Consider the following 15,436-nt stretch of genomic DNA (forward strand, 5'->3'; position numbering starts at 1 on the left):
ACAGAAAAGGCCCATTTTCTGTTGCCATCTTCCGGATCTGTCCTGGAGGAGGCACATGAAGAAAGGCCTCAGATGACGAGTGCACAGTCCGAGGCAGTTCGTATGGGGAGCGGTGGTCCTTGAGGTATTCTGGTCATGAGCCATTTAAGGTTTTATAGGTCAAAACCAGCATTTTGAATTGAGCCCAGAAATTAACTGGTGGCCAGTGCAGTCAGACCAGGAGCAGTGTGATATGCTCATCAAACTGTGTTGCACCAGTGTAACAGGTGGAGTTTCTGAACCATCTTCAGAGGCAGCCCCACATATTACCTGGAGGTTATCTGAGCATCAACGACAGAAGTTAGGCTATCCTAAGGACTAGCCTTGGCTATTATTGGGGATGGAGGAAGATTTTCTAGTCAGTTTGCCTTTAAAGGCTAACTTACCTAATTTACACTTATCAAAACAATATGCGAACTGAAACACAATAACCCCTAAAAAATTGGCACCTCTCTGAATTTTGCAGTGCAGCTTTCCAGTCATGTAATTTGTACAAAAATGAATATATTAGCCTAAAGTTATCATAAATGTGTATATTAGTGAAAATAACATACCAAAAATGCATTATATTGGGAGTAATTCCTTTGGAAAAACATACCCACAGTCTGAAAGGAATCCTATTGATTTTATCTTTCTTTAATTATGATTTTTCGTATGCTTGTTTTTAATTGGATTCTGCATTTTAGTCACGTCCTGCATACTAATTGGAATCGTACACTGCTTGGAACTTTTTCTGAGCAAGCAGTCATTTTATACATTTTCGAATTAAATAAATTAGTTGAACCACCATGTAACCTGAAATATTTATCTAGACCATCTTCCAGTTTAAGATAGGTTAAGAAATAATGAACCAGGATTTGGGGGACAAAACCACAAATAAACGTTTGCGCCAGCTCTGATTTTTTTTTTTGGGGGGGGGGGGAGTTTGCTCTATTTTGGGGATACTGGATGCCTCCATTGTAATGTGGGGAGCAGGCCTCTTTTGGTCTCACAGAAGAAAATTACTGGCTCACACAATTTCTCTTTACTTCTTCTTTTGACAACAAGGCGTGCGCCTATCATCTTAATGAAATATATTTCCCTCTGGGCAAAATTGCAGTGGCAACTCTAGATGACACCTCCTTGCCCCAGTAGGAAGGTTCCGTCGAGCCATTTCCTGACAAGCTCTATTTATTAAGCTTTTAAAAGCATTAATAATCTTTGACCAGCATGAGCAGTTAACTACATAAATAGTGTAATCCCCTAAAATTATCTCTGCACGACGTTGCCAGAGCTCTGCTTCCTTAGCCTCCTAATAATTTGCCCTTGCAGCAGGCATGCAGAAAGGGGGGAGGGGGGAGGAAAGGAAAAAGTGAGATTAAGGGCATAGCCTGAAATCAGGAAAGGCGTTTAAACTGACCGTTTATCTATTTGTAGATTTCCTTTCAAGCAGTTTTAAAAAATGGTATTGTGGCAGACTTATGGGCAGCGATAAAGGAAGGAATTAAGACGCCCTCTTTCAAAACCTGTCCCCAGGTTAAGTGCAGATGGCTCCAATCAAACACAACATGAAATATTTTTGCGTACCACTGGAGAAATGATGGGAAAGGGCAACTAAAACCCCTTTTGCCACCTCTTAGGGCATGTCCACACTTGGCAGGGTCCAAGCGGTTTCCCCCTGGGAAGTGTGGATAAGCCCTTTTGTGCGATACATATTGTCTCTGCAAACCTTGGGATTTTCCTGTGGTTGTTGATACATGTCAAGGCTTCAGGAAAGCTATTCCTCCCCCGGTTGCAGCAAGAGCAGAGAAAACAAGGTCGAGTCCTTTTGAATGAGTTTATTCGTTCATAATAGCGAGAGACAAAAGAACGCAACAAGCTCTGACAATGGGGTTGCTCCAACTGAGCTCCTCCTCCCTCCTTCCTAGCAACAGCATCTTCCCTTACGGTGGCTGATCATGGCCAATTGTCTCTGAGTCCGTTGTTCCTGCGCTCTTAACGAACGTCCCGCTCTGGGAGAAGGGGGATCAGAAATACTCTCCAGTGACGTGTCAGCTGGCTCCTCTGCCGCTGGCTCCACACACCTTCTTCTAACACTTCCCAACTCTTCTGTTTGTCTATCTCTGAGCTGTGACATTCCTCAAACCCCTGCTGTAAATCAATGCTGCGTTCCACTTCTCCTACAGCGTTAGGAGAAGGGTGTGGATCTCCACCATTCCTCCTCCAGCTTGCCCTCCTGGGACCAATCCCTGACAATATATCTATTTCTCCTGTGTACGAATGGTGCCATCTTGGCAACCCTTGTTCTAATGTACACAATCCATCTCTACACTGGATTACTACTCTGGCTCAGTAGAGCAGAGGTGTCAGGAGTGTGTGCAGGGGCCAGGCCCTGTGACCAGTAGGGCTTCGCAGGATTGGGCCTTCCTAAGTTTGTTCTGGAGAAGCAAGGCATGGCTGCACAGGTGAGGCTGACTCACTGCACCTGGTGGCAAGAGCCGGGAAAGGATATAAGACCAGCATTTCCCTTTGGCTCTTTGCCACAGCAACATGCTTCCTGTCTTGCTGGGTTTGGCTTCTTGCTTCCTGATCCTTGGACCTTGGCTTCTTGACTCCTTGCTTCTCGACCCTCGGACCTTGGCTTCTTGACTCCTTGCTTCTTGACCCTCGGACCCTTGGCTTCTTGACTCCTTGCTTCTCGACCCTTGGAACCTTGACTTCATGACTCCCTGCTTCCTGACCCTCGGACCCCTGCCTTCTGGACTCTTGTTCCTGCTCCCACCCCACCATCTTGCCCCCGGTCCCGACGTCCTCAGCTGGTTCTTCAACCGCCCGTGAACCGGACCGTGCCAAGAGGTGGCGAACCTGATTTAGCCAGACCCCTACCTCCCCTGTCCATCACTGGAAAAATTTGACAGGTGGGTGGAGCCACTAACCTCTCAAACAATTGTTTTCAGAGCATGATCAGCTGATGGGTGGTGACTTCAAGTCTGCTTTCTACAGGGAGTTGGCTGTACAGTTGACTTCCTCACTCAGCTGTGGTTCACATGGCTAATCAAGACCTTCCTTTTTCAACAAGTCATATCAGTGGAGATGTTTCTCCCAGTCTGTATCTGTGTTGGATTCAAAGCTTTTTTTCATTTTACTTATGGAAGTATTTCCATTTGTGAAAGTGTTTATATATTTTTAATTGTCACAGTTACTTTTCTATACGAAATTGTGTAATTGCTTTTAATGCTGATGTTCCATGCTGATTCATAACTGCATGGAACTGATTCATAAATGGAGATAAATAAATGCAATCTCTTTCCCTTCCCTTAATTTTTTATTGAGATCAACCAGGTGGCAGGACCTTAAAAATCAGAATTGTCTAATGTTTCTTTGGGTAAGCTCCTGTGTCAGTAAGTTCTGTGCTTCGTGTTTCTTGATGCTTGGCTAAGTTTTGATGACTGCTGTTTTCAAAAAGCATTAATTCACTGGAGCTTCTCCAGTGATTTCTCAAAGATGCCTTCAGGCGATGCTACAGTTGCAACCTTTGATGTCACTCCTTTTGACCCTTGATGCTTGTCGTTTTGGATGTCAAACTTTGCCTCTTGTTCTGGAAATCCCATTCCACTCCATGGTGGATACAAGGTTGCCCACGGCTGCTGCCCTTGCCATCCTGTGTTAACCTGTTACTTCTGAAAATTCATTTTATCTTCTTGCTAGCTTTGGAAGCACAGCAGATGCAGTAAGTAAGTCTTTCCAAAGCTTGGGGGAACTCTGCTGATTTGCTGGGAGATTCATATTGTTATGTGTTTGGGTTCCAGAGTTTGTGGATGCACATTTTGAATTAATCAGGGTTGCATTAAACTGTGCCAAACGTGCTCCATCAAGCAAAAGAGACAAGGGTGAATGAACTAGCCACTCTTGCTTGAGAAAAAAGCAGTAGAGTGCTACCTTGGTTCTCAGACACCTTGGTACTCAATGCCTTGGTTCTCAAAAGCCAAAAACCCAGAAGTATGTGTTCCAGTTTTCAAACATTTTTTGGAAGCCAAACATCTGATTCGGCTGTCGGCTATTGTTTGCAGGGCACTTACACCAATCAGAAGCTGCGCTTCTGATTTCCCAATCAGCTGTTCTCTCAGAGAAAATTAGTGAATCTCAGTGACTTAAAGTCACCTGAAAGAGTAAAAGCAACTCCTAGGAGTTAGTTTTTCAACATTTTGGAAGTCAAGTGGACTTCTGGAATGAATTAAGTTTGGCACTTTAGTTTTTGCTATTTATTTTGTATTTTTGAGGCTTTGTTGGTTAATTGTTTTTGTGACTGTGTGGAACTCAGTTCCGCTACTGATTGATTGATTGTGTGACTGCGGAAATGGATAAAAGCCCTCCCTCCAATCCAAACAATGATTATCATCAGTGCAGGTAAGATTTTTTTTAAAAAAACTTTTATCTTTATCTACAATACTGTCTTATTTATTGTATAGTACAGTACATTGATTATTGCTTTCATTTTATGGATCAATGGTCTTGTTAGATAGTAAAATCCATGTTAAATTGCTGTTTTAGGGGTTGTTTTTAAAAGTCTGGAACGGATTAATCCATTTTGCATTACTTTCTATGGGAAAGCGCACCTTGGTTTTGGAACGGACTTCCGAAACGGATTAAGTTTGAGAACCAAGGTACCACTGTATTTAGTACTAGAGAAGTTTATATTTTGGGTGGATAAAAATTTGTGGACGGGCCCGCTAAGCTGATATGTGCATGTCTGTGATGTATGCAGGCAGCTGGAAGGAGGATTCAGGAAACAGAACAACGCTGGATGCCTCTTGCCAAAGGCTGCTCTAGAGACAAAGAGAAAATCTGTTCATATTGGCTCCCTTTCCAGTCCTGAGCAAGGTTCCATTATTCTTTCTACAGTAATGGAAATGTGTTGTTTTTAATGCAGCTCAATGGAAATCTACCACCCTACGACCTCCACCTCCCACAGCAAGAAAGAACAGATAAATTGTGAAAAATCCATTTCAGCCCAAAGTCTTAGCTTCATTTTACAATTATCCCAGCTAATAAGGGATGTGATGGGATGCCTCCAGGGCCTTCACATTCACTGAAAGCAACGGCATAATTCTTGTAAAGCCACAACAAAATTCTCGCTGAGCTCTTATTATTCCTATTTTGAAGGAAGAAGCTGAAAGATTAGGACGACAACTTTACATAAAAGAGGGGTGGTGAACTTTTTTTTTAGCCTGAGGGCCAGATCCCCTCATGGAAAACCTTCCTGGAGCCACATACATGTAGGAGATGCAGCCAGAGGCAAAGTGTGGGTCAGGTCAAAGGCAAAAAGTGGGGCAGAGTGCCCAGAATTATAAGAGGGAAAGAATGTGCTTTGAAAGTATTGTATGTATGCAGCCTTTTGGGCACATAATGGCCCGTTCAGAACATCTGGAAGAAGAGGAGAATCTTTAGCAGCTGCTGAAAAACAGCCAAGTTTGGAGCCAGCCAAAGCTCAGAAAGGAGTGTGTTTCTTAGCTCTCACGTGATCTGCAGATCTCCAATATCTCATGTAACAATAGCACTGCCAGAAGAACATTTCCAGCTGACCTCAGAGCCTGGGCAGGATTATGTGTAGAGAGATGATCTTTCAGGTGCCCAGGTCATAAGCTGTTTGCATGTCAGTACTAACACCCAGAGCTTTTCCCCCAGATAGAACTCACCAGAACTGAGTTCTGGCACCTCTCAGGTGGGTGCCATTGCCATTATAAGAGAACAAGGGTGAGTTCTAGCACCTCTAGAAAAATAGCACTGCTAACACCCTGAGTTGGGCTTAATGACAAAAGGCCCAAAGCCAGTGCAGATCTTTGCGAATTGGGGGGAAATACCACTTAGCAACCTGGCTGCTACTTTCTGCCCTAGCTGCAGTCTCCAGGCTGCTGCGAAGGGCAGCCCCATGTAGAGTCCATTACTGAAGCAGAAATGTAAAGGAACTAAGGGTAATAATATCAAAAAGTGTGGTTGAAAAAAAAGGGGTGTGTGTGTCTTTGTGGAAATTGTCATTATGCAGTTTAGTCACTAGGTGGCACTGGACATGTTTGTAGTTAGGAGTTTCCTTTTACAGCGGATGCTTGGGTTGCAAAAGTGATCCATGCGGGATGCACATTCGCAACCCGCAGCGTTCGCAACCTGCAGCGGCGCATCTGCGCACGCACGGGTTGTGATTCGGCGCTTCTGTGCATGCGCAATTTAGCATCACAAATGGTAGACAGCCCCTTCTTCTGTCCTGTGGTCACTGGGATCGTACAAGTTTGTGGAATTGAGTCCATAATTCATACAGCTTGCTACTGATGGCTATTCCTCATGAACGAAATCCTGACAAACAGTAGGGAAATTTCATATGGATGATGGATGAATCGCAGATAATATAGCCACCGCTTTGATAGATGGAGTGAATCAATATGTCCTCTATTGATATAGACTGACATTGTCATCAAGAACACACCACTTCTTGGCAGCACTGCCTAATGAGGAATTTTCCACAGACTGTAATTAATCACCATTTTGGCATTAGTATCCCATATCCCCCTGTGATGCATTTAACTGAAAGCAATCAAAATTTGATCCTCAAAACGAACTCCTAGTGCCCGCCTCTGTAAAAAAAACACCCCCAATCCCACAAATCATTTGGAGCAAGGTTATAACTTCCAGCAGCTTTGGCACATCTCTGCTCATTACATCTCTGCTCTGTTTAGCCCCATCTCATCCCAGGGTTACTTTACAGAGCTGGGATGGCTCAGTTGGTAGAGCATGAGACTCTTAATCTCAAGGTTGTGGACTCAAGCCCCACGTGGGGCAAATGTTTCCTGCATTGCAAAGAAGTTGGACTAGATGACCTTCGTGGTCCCTCCCGACTCTGTGATTCATGTGTAGAAACCCTGGAACTCACTGCCACAAGGTGATGTGAGGGCCACTAGTTTGGATGGCTTAACAGCAGGTCAGGCTATCAGTGGCTGCTAACCCTGATGCATACCGTACTTTTCCATGTATAAGACTATGGTTTCCCCCCTCCAAAATAATGTTCAAAATCGGGGCTTGTCTTATATATGGATAGTGCAGAGGAGGGAAGGGCGATTGGTTGCAGCCGCGACCAGGAGGTTGTCAGTGGCGATTGGGTGGGTGATTTGTGGCTGTGGCAAGGACTGCTTTGGATTGACTGCTGCTGCGGCAATTGTGTCGTTGATTTTTGGATGCGCCAAGGGCTGCTGTGTATACAGTCATACCTCAGGATGAATACGCTTCAGGTTAAGCATTTTCGGGTTGCGCTCTGCAGCAACCTGGAAGTAACAGAGCATGTTACTTACGGGTTTCGCCGCTTGCGCATGTGCAGCTGCTCAAAATGATGTCACGTGCATGCGCGGAAGCGGCAAAATGTGACCCTTGCACGCACAGATGTGTGTTCCGTTTGCTTCAGGATGCGAACGGGGCTCTGGAACGGATCCCGTTCGCATCCAGAGGTACCACTGTATTGGCTTCTGCTGTGGCAATTACCAGCTTCCGTTGGCAATCAGGCAGACGCTTTGTTGCTTTTATGACACGTGTGTTTCTCAGTCTGGTGAGTGATTTTCGCCCCCCACCCCAATAAAGCTCAGTACCTCTGGGCCCTTTCCCCCCATTTTCTTAAATCGGAGTCCCCCAAAATACGGGGTGTCTCATACATGGTGGCGTCTTATACACGGAAAAGTACGGTATGTCCTAACTCCACTGATGGAAGCAGTATGCTTCTGAATACCAGCTGCTGAAAACTACAGTAGGGGAGAGGGCTGTTGCATTCAGGTCCTGCTCATGGGCTTTCCATGATTGGCCACTGTGAGAGCAGGATACTGTACCAGATTGGGCCACCGGCCCGATCCAGCGGAGGTCTGAGGGTTATATGATTCTCTGCACGTTTTGTGGCTTTGAGATAATTTGGGGGAGGCGAGGGAGAACAGGGAGAGGACGCGAATGGCGTTTGGTTTGGCTGCAAGACTGTGTACGCACAGCAGTGCTGCAGGCAGCCTGATCCGGAAAAGCCAATGAATTTCATTAGACTGACCTTGAGGGTAGGAAATAAATTCCATGGCTTTCTGGCGGAAGGTCCTCGGGATTTAATTATACTTGTTCAGCTTCACTGGCCGAAAGAGGCATTTTATTTCCAGCTATGACCATTTGTTCACGTGAGACATTGTTGATAGTCTCGGGATGTAAAGGAAAGAAGCAGCAAGTGTTTTGGCTGCCTTTAAATAATGATTGCTAATGAAGAGCAACTGAGAGGCAGAGATATTTCTCACTGTGCTTCTATCATGAGTCACTATCGGGGGGAAAAGTGGGAAATAAATAAATATAATAATAATGTTTGATTTTAGCAATTAATGTAGGATGTAAAGGTAAAGGGACCCCTGACTATTAGGTCCAGTCATGGCCGACTCTGGGGTTGCGGCGCTCATCTCACTCTACTGGCCGAGGGAGCCGGCGTACAGCTTCTGGGTCATGTGGCCAGCATGACTAAGCCGCTTCTGGCGAACCAGAGCAGCGCACGGAAACACCGTTTACCTTCCCGCCGGAGCGGTACTTATTTATCTACTTGCACTTTGACGTGCTTTTGAACTGCTAGTTGGGCAGGAGCTGGGACCAAGCAACGGGAGCTCACCCCGTCACGGGGATTCGAACCACTGACCTTCTGATCGGCAAGTCCTAGACTCAGTGGTTTAGACCACAGCGCCACCTGCGTCCCTAATGTAGGATGTGATCCAACCCAAATACAAGCACTCTGAATTTCCATGGGTTCCAGTAGAAGAGTTATATTATATCCAACAAGTCTTTCCCATTAAAACCAATGGGTTGTGGAGCAAGTCTAATTCAGAAGTAACAAGTCCCATTGAGTTCCATGGCGTGCATCCCCATGTAAGTGTGCCTGGGATTGCAGCCTTCATGTGCTTCACTTAGATTGGTTGTGTCCATAATGTTGGCATCCGTCTGTCTCAGAAGAGACAATGTGCATTTGGGGGTGAAGTCAAGCGGTTGGAAGATTTCAGCACCTACTGCGGCTATAGAGACCGATACAGGAGAGACATGTTTTGTTGCAGCTGGAGCAGATGAAGGCGCTCGGTTGTGCTGCGGCAGATGCACCACAGCGTATCTTCTCTCTGCGCTCCTCCCAGTGGTCATTCCTCTTCTGGTCACTGTCTGTTCCCAGGTACTGTGGTCGTTGGCAAGCGATTCCTACATGGCGGGGTGGGGTGGAGCTAAGTGTGAGTTCCCAGGATGCATTTGGCCTTGGAATGAGCTCGTCAAAAGGCTAACCATTAAAGGACCATTAAAGAAACAAAGCATTTTTTAAAAAAACACTTGCTTTTCTCATTGTTCCTGTCAGGGAACTGCCATCGGAGCTGGAGGCGGAGAGGAGGCTCCAGAGGGATGGCGGAGAGGGTCCCAGCAGGGAGAGAGGCAGCCCATCTGTTGGGGAAGGAAATCAGCGTAACACCAGTGGAGAAGGGGGGGAAATGAGGGAATTGGAGAGGTGGCTCCAGGTGTCCTCGCCGGAGACCAGCGGAGAGAGCACGGGGACTCCGCTGCCCACACCCACCCTGCGCAGAAGACTTCCGCGCAGGGAGAATAGGAGGAGACAGGGCGTCAAACAGCTCTTATGCTGGAAGAGGTTCAAGAAACGCCCACTGACGGATTCTGCCAGTGACTGAGGCAGCCACAAAACTTGAGGCTGTCCAGACAGAAAGGGTTCAAACAGGTAACCTAGCCAGGAGTGGTGGCAACTTACACACGAGCAACCCCTAGAACCATTACAGTTCCTTTGCCGAATGGTAAGGAACATGAAGCCCGGCATTACAGCAACAGAAAACAAAGCAAAAAAGAGGTCATCTTAGGGTAGAGATGGAATTTCCCATTGTTTTCAATTGAAGGAAGGAAAGGGAAGGTGGAAATGGAGAACGGCAAAACATGTGCTTGACCTTCAATATAAGCCACAGGTGTAACTGGGGATGGAGTTGTTTCTTTTTCACGACTATGTAATTAAAGCAGCTAAACTTTAAGGGGGATCCTTTGCACCGATGTCCCTCCCAATGTTGAGCTAAAAGTCCCAGCATTCCCAACCCCCGACTGAACTGACAGGAGTTGGATTCAAGCAACAACTGCAGGGCCACAGAGTCACAACCCCTGTCTTAAGGTGAATGACACTAAACAAGGACTTGTGTTGGAATTCTTGCTTTAGGTGCATGTTCCTTCCATTTCAAGAAAGGTGCAGAGATCTAGATATGCTGGGAAGGTGTTCCACAGGCGGGTGCCACTACTGAGAAGGCCCTCTGCCTGGTTCCCTGTAACCTGACTTCTCTCAGTGAGGGAACTGCCAGAAGGCCCTTGGAGCTGGACCTCAGTGTCTGGGCTGAATGATGGGGGTGGAGATATTCCTTCAGGTATACAGGGCTGAAGCCATTTAGGAATTTAGAGGTCAGCACTGACACCTTGAATTGTGCTCAGAAACATACTGGGAGCCAAATTATTTTAGAACTGGTGTTATATGGTCCCAGCAGCCGCTCCCCGGATTAGTCTAGCTGCCGCATTGCAGTTGTTTCTGAGACACCTTCTGAGTCAGAGTGAATGAACCTAAGTTCTCATCTATCCACACTTCCCCTTGTCCTGCTGCTTTCCACTAGGAAAGCCACTCTTTAGTGCTCAGTTGGAGGAAGCAGCAATTCAGGTTTTTTCTGGATTGATCTTTGCTCTGATTTAGCATTAAAGAGTGAGTTTTCCATGGCTTTTCCATTGGATACCACACAGACCTGAGTTGGTCCAGCCAAATTAAATGCGGACCCCTTGCTAAAGGACAGGGCTACTGGGCTTTGACTCTGATGCACAGCCTGTTGTGCGGTTGTGTATAGTAGGAGAAATACATCATTGCTTCCAGGCTCATTGGTAGGAAGAGCATGTTCCCAGCTGCTTGCTTTCTGGCATGTACTCATAAAATAAGTCAGCCTGTCAAAACAATCCTAGCCTTCCATTTTTTAGGGGAGAGAAGGAGAGAGAGAAAGTACATGCATAGTGGACAGCAGGGCTGGCCCAAGACATTTTACTGACTGAGGTACCCTTCCTCCTGTTCCATCAGAGGCGATATAGAAATGTTTTTTAAAAAGGAGGGGTACCCTCCCCAGGAAACATTGCGAATGTTCAGAAATATTTCTCCAGCAGTAAAGGGAATTGGGTCACCTGCTTTGCAATCTCGAGACAGGACACCTTAGATCACATACAGTGGTACCTCGGGTTACAGACGCTTCAGGTTACATATGCTTCAGGTTACAGACTCCGCTAATCCAGAAATATTACCTCAAGTTAAGAACTTTGCTTCAGGATGAGAACAGAAATCGGGCGTTGGCGGCGCGGCGGCAGTGGGAGGCTCCATTAGCTAAAGTTGTGCTTCAGGTTAAGTACAGTTTCAGGTTAAGAAGGGACCTCCAGAATGAATTAAGTTCTTAACCCGAGGCACCACTGTGTTGTGGAATTGAAGCCATACTGAATAACCATTTGACCTTCCACCAATAGCTGAGATAAATTGATTAGGTGCTACAGGTGGTAAGGAAGGTGATGAAATGTGCTGGAATCTGTATCTGCATGCAATTTGAATTGATTCCCCCCAGACAGCTGCCATCTGAGCAGATAGGAAAAATAGCTGAATGGCTGTCATAGTGTATTTGCTGGTGATCACACAGACTTGCCTAGGAAGGGTGTCTGGAGCTCAGACTGCGTTCAACGAATGCTTTTATGATGTAACACTGCAAACTAGTAGATGCTTTTGAATATGGACATGTCCCTCATCAGTCTTCTCTTTTCCAGCAGCTCCAACAGAAGAAGAAGAAGAAGAAGAAGAAGAAGAAGAAGAAGAAGAAGAAGAAGAGGAGTTTGGATTTGATATCCCGCCTTTCACTCCCTTTAAGGAGTCTCAAAGCGGCTAACATTCTCCTTTCCCTTCCTCCCCCACAACAAACACTCTGTGAGGTGAGAGGGGCTGAGAGACTTCAAAGAAGTGTGACTGGCCCAAGGTCACCCAGCAGCTGCATGTGGAGGAGCGGGGAAGCGAACCCGGTTCCCCATATTACGTGTCTACCGCTCTCAACCACTACACCACACTGGCTCTCCCAATTCTGGCAGTTCCCAGAATTATTTGGGAGAAGCCATTATATATTAACTAACATGAAATGAACATAATGGGTGGGATTCAACTATGTTTTAGACCCACTGAAGTGAAAAAACCCATTTCTATTCATCACCCATTTTGAGTGAGTAACCTCTGATTAAGACATCAACAATTTGGCAGGTCACTGTGGGAACAGGTGGTTCTTCAGTGCCCTAGTCTATAGGCATTTTTTGGGAAATTTTTATTAAAGCAGATGGCCAGCGAAGTAATTTTAATAACAGTGTGAGACGTTGTCTACTCTTGGGATCAGCCAAGTTGCTGGTGTATTCTTCACTGAAAGGCGTTTCAAGGGCAGCTCCATGTAGAATACAATGTAGTAGTCTAACCTGGATGTAATAAAATCCAGGATAAATGGATGGACATGGATAAATGTGTCTGGATTACTTTTTCCAGAAAAGGTTCTAAGTCTTGTGTATACTAGGAGTTGCCACCTGTCGCCTATTTTACCTGCCTCTGGTTTGGTATTTTGTTGAATAAATTATATATTTTGAGCTGCAGGATAAATCTAAGGTTCCATTGACCCCCATATCATTGCAGGCTTCTCCCTCAGCACACCAAAGTCGACCAAGCTTTACCCCTTGAGCCAGCAAAAAATGGTGGTCTCTGGGAACCCATTCTATTGCTTCAAGACCTGAGTTTCTTTTCCATGGTCCATCTATTGTGAATGATTATAATAAGCCAGGTCAATGGGACACAAGTTGCACTGAGCTCAGATGGAATCATCTTTGTTTGGTGCAGCTTAATATTGAGACCTGAGAAATCCAAAGAAATGCTCCCTTGAACTATGATATATCTGTCAGACTTGCTTCCTTGCAGCCAGAAAACCAATAATAACACACACACACACACACACACACACACACACACACGGTGTTTATGAAGCATTCTTGGTTTGTTGTTCCCACCCGCCCTCGATTGTCTGGTGATTCTATCATTGCAAAGGGCAATGAGTGTGTGTTCCAGAGAGAAAGAGCTTTAAAATGCCACACTTGACAGAGCAGCCACCTGGGCCGTGTAGCTGACACACAAATCATCATTAGGGTCAAGAAGATCAAGGGAGTGACATTTTAATTGCTCGTTATTTCTACCTTTTGACTCATACTTCGCGTTCCCATATGACTGTATACCAAATGTGATTCTGGGCTATTTTGTCCAGCATTTGAAAAATATCTCTGAACTTGATTGGTCTTCATGTCGACGGAGAAAGACATGGGCGCAGGTTGGTCAAGGCCTAACAACTCAGACCCCAAAACCTTAAATACAGCTCTTCTTACATCTCTTGGTAGTTCTACCACCCTCAGAAGTTCTAAATCATGGTGGTCCAGGAAATGCTGTTCTCTTCTGCAGTTCCTAAGTTGCGGAATTACCTATTGTAATGTTCGGAATTGTTTTATTGTACATTATAATTATGTGTTTGGTTTTTTTTAATTTACTTTATATTTGTAAATCACTTGGAAGCCACTTTGGGAATTATACCCCACTCCCATATGCATCAACATTTATCTGATGATAATGGGGACACCCTATTGAATAATAATAATAATAATAATAATAATACCCCACCCATCTGACTGGGTTGCCCCAGCAACTCTGGGTGGCTTCCAACATATATAGAAACACAAAACAACATTAAACACAAAAAGTCCCTATGCAGAGCTGCCTTCAGATGTCTTCTAAAGGTTGTATAGTTATCTCCTTAGCTCAGGGATCGCATAACTCCATACCCCCCAACATTTCTCCAATGAAAATAGGGACGTCTTAGGGAAAAGTGGGACATGCTGGGATGGTTTCTGTAAATCTGGGACTACCGCTGGAAAACAGGGACACTTGGAGGGTCTGTAGTATTAGCTGCCAGAACTGGCAGCTGCTACAGGCACCTCAAGGCTTCTTATCAAGGGGAGGCTTCTGTGTGCCGCCTTTAGGAAAAGAGGGTGAAGTTTTCCCCACATAATAATGTAAGAAGAGCTAGCTGGATCAGGCCAATGGTCCATCTAGTCAACCGCCATGGTCTCACAGTGGCCAACCAGATGTCTGCAGGAAATTCACAAGCAGAAGAGCATTCTCCCCTCTTGCCGTTTCCAACAAGTGGTCTTCAGAAGCACACCACTTCCAGTTGTGGAGGCAGAGCACAGCCATCAAGGTTAGCAGCTACTGAGAGCCTTACCCTCCATGGTTTTGTTTAATCTTCTTTTAAAGACATCAGAGTTGGCGGCCATCACTTCCTCTTGTGGGAACCATAGCTGTCAACTTTCCCCTTTTTTTTTAAGGGAAATCCCCTTATTCCAAATAGGATTCCTCGCAAGAAAAGGGAAAAGTTGATGGCTATGGTGGGAGCAAGTTCCACGGTCTGTCTATGCACTGTGCATAGCTTATTAAGATTCCCAACTGGAAACAGGCAAAGTTCCAATATGGAAACAGCATTGGGAACAGGGAAATCCCTTTGGTGCTAAATGAGCAATTAGGAAAAGGTAAAAAACAAGCAAACCCTGACCTTTGGAAAACCAAGCTTCTGAAGTTTGGTAAAGGACTTTTTGAATGTCACCTATCAATCACAATTATATTTTAAATTTTCTATTATCCACCATGTGTAGCATCCAATAGGGAAAGGCCACCCTCCCTTCCCTGGCTTGGTGACCTTCACAGAATAAATATGTATAATCAAAACCTTTCTTTGTAATGACTGCAATACTTTCCAATTTGAAATTCTATCTATCCAATTACTGAAGCTTGCAGTGACTGAATCTTTTTATATAAGAAAACAACAACCCAAATCTCTCTCAGTGGTTCCCATTTTAATTATAATCTGCATTTTGAACAGCTTAGCCATCATTCTGCCAGGAATATTGTGCTCTGCAAAAGAAAACCTACACACAGTACCTGGAACTCATCGTTTGGTCAAATGATAGCTTTGTTGAACAAAAATGTGGCCTGTTCTTTAATGGAAGCCATTTTTTCAATTTGCATTGCTGAAAACACACAGCAGCAACAAATGAACTGTCAGGAGGGGCGGGGGAATGACACGGTGTTGAACACACTTTGGCTGGGCAAGTGTGACACATAAGGAATGAAAACAGGTATGCTTAGGTCTTAGAAAGCCACTTTGGCCTTAAGGAGGAGGTGGGGTTGTGGGCTTCACGGCCCCTCCACGTGCGCAGTGGGTGGAGGCCAGCCCCACTCGATTGGAGGGATTCCCGGCTGCATCAC

Source organism: Podarcis tiliguerta (assembly GCF_965153285.1).
Source record: "Podarcis tiliguerta genome assembly, chromosome: 9".
Classification (NCBI taxonomy): Eukaryota; Metazoa; Chordata; class Lepidosauria; order Squamata; family Lacertidae; genus Podarcis; species Podarcis tiliguerta.